Consider the following 2,256-nt stretch of genomic DNA (forward strand, 5'->3'; position numbering starts at 1 on the left):
TTGAAGAAACAATTAATTAAACTTCAATTTGTATCTCACCAACATTAGACTAACAACTTTTACCTAAACAATAAAACAAACATGAAATAAACATGAGAAACCACTAATTAAATTTCCATTTGAAATCTGAAAATTAATTCAATCAAAACATATGAACAAACTAGAAAATTATTTCAACGACGAACAAACCAAACAAGAATTGAATCATTTATCGATTTTGGATCCGAAAAATACCAAACAAAAATATGGACGATAAATGAGATTCAAAAACCAACTAACCGGAAATGAAATGACGAACAATGATTGTAAACAAATCTGTCCGGGCCTCGACTCAACGAAATACCTTCGAACTTTGACGATTCGAAGAAGATGAAGCAACGACAAAACAGAAGCAACTGCTGCGGCGAGCAGCAGCAGTAGTCCGTCGAGAAGAAGCATGAAGCAGATGCCCCGGCAGCAGCACGACGGAGGAAGTAGCGGCGATAGCAGCGGCGACGAAGCTAGAAGACGCAGTCGCGACAGCAGCCATGGCAACGAGCGGAGCTGCAGCGGCGACACGGCATCGACTGCGTAGTTGTCCAGGAGCTGAAGCACGGCCATGGCAATCACTGAAGCAGTAGACGATGAAGAGAAAAGGATGCAACAGCAGTAAAGCAAACGACGCAACATGACGAGGAAGATGAAGTCGCGATGGTGGTTTTTGAGGTCGTTCATGGTTTCTGAGGTTGTTCATGGGAGGGCAGCTTGGAGACGACGTATGTGTGTGCGCTTGCGTTGCTGTGTGTGTTGGAAAAGGAGAAAGCGTGAGGAAATGCAGCCATTGATGCTAGGGAGGGGAGCTTGAGGAAGAAGAAGAAGATAGGAGGGGGGCGGATGACTTAGCCTTTTTTAGGGTTTTCTTCTCCTTTTTTTTTTGTTTTGTGTTGTTTGGAAGATAATAGGGGTGTTGGGTTATGGACTTGGTCGACCCAGTTCGGAATGGACTGGGTCATAGGGAAGGTTGGGCCATTTTTTGGGCCTGTGGCTTGAATTTGAAGAAGAGGCCCAATTAATTAAGCATAAAATTGTATATTTGGACATTAAATGCTAAAAATGCAAACGATGCCTATTTTTTGTGATTTTTATATTTTGTAAAACAAACTTAATTACTAACAATTGTAGAATTAAATCCTACATGCAAAATGCGACATATTTTTGTATTTTTAATAATTTAACAAATAAACATGCACATACAAACATACAAATAATTACACAAAAATACCACAAAATTGCACACCAAGGAAAATCATTTTATTTTTGAATTTTTGGGAGTTATTATCATATAGGGCAAAAATCACGTGCTTACACTTGGATTTTCCATTAGGGGTGGGTCTTATTTTGTTTGTTTGAGGACAAGCAAAGGCCTAAGTTTGGGGGAGTAGATAAGTAGAGATTTAAACAAGTTTTATGCTCCTTCTTGCTTATGCTTTGATTATAAATCGTTACAAAATAGTCCCAAAAGACTCATAAGTTGTGCTTGATTGCAGGTTTGATCGACAAAGTGATGAAATGTCAAAGATCGGCTCAAAAGGAGTGAAACCTACTCAAGTAACAAAGACAAAGTAAACTGAGGGCAAACAAGCCTAGTGCGGAACGTACAAAATGGAATGCGGCCGCACTAGGTGATTCAGAGAGATGGCAAGATCAAGCTTCAAGCAACGCGGCCGCAATCCACACTGCGCAGCCCGCGGTGAAGGTTTCGCAGCCACACTGCCTTTTTGTGCGGTCCGTGGAAGAGGTATTCAGAGAGATGACAAAAAATAGGCCCCAGGCAACGCGGCCGTAGTCCACATTGCGCGGTCCGCGGTAAAGGTTCCGCGGCCGCACTGCCTTCTTGTGTGGTCTGCGGAAGAGATATTCAGGGAGATGAACAATGCCAATGCAGTCCGCGGTCATTGTTGTACAGACTGCAATAGCTGCCTCCGCGGTTGCGGTCCATTTTACGCGACCGCGAGATGTGTACCGCGGCCGCGCTTCTTCTAGCCTGATTCACCAACTCTTTGAACTACCTAGTGCGGCCGCATTCCACTTTGCGCGGTCTGCACTAGGCCTTCTTTTCTTAAATTTCTTGGTCTTTGATACTTGATCAGGTTTCACTCCTTTTTAAGTCGATCTTTGACATTTCGTCATTTTGTCGATCAAACCTACGATCAAGCACAACTTGTGAGCCTTTTAGGACTATTTGTAACAATATATGATCAAAGCATAGGCAAGTAG

The sequence above is a fragment of the Nicotiana tabacum genome, chromosome 1 (assembly GCF_000715075.1).
Source record: "Nicotiana tabacum cultivar K326 chromosome 1, ASM71507v2, whole genome shotgun sequence".
Classification (NCBI taxonomy): Eukaryota; Viridiplantae; Streptophyta; class Magnoliopsida; order Solanales; family Solanaceae; genus Nicotiana; species Nicotiana tabacum.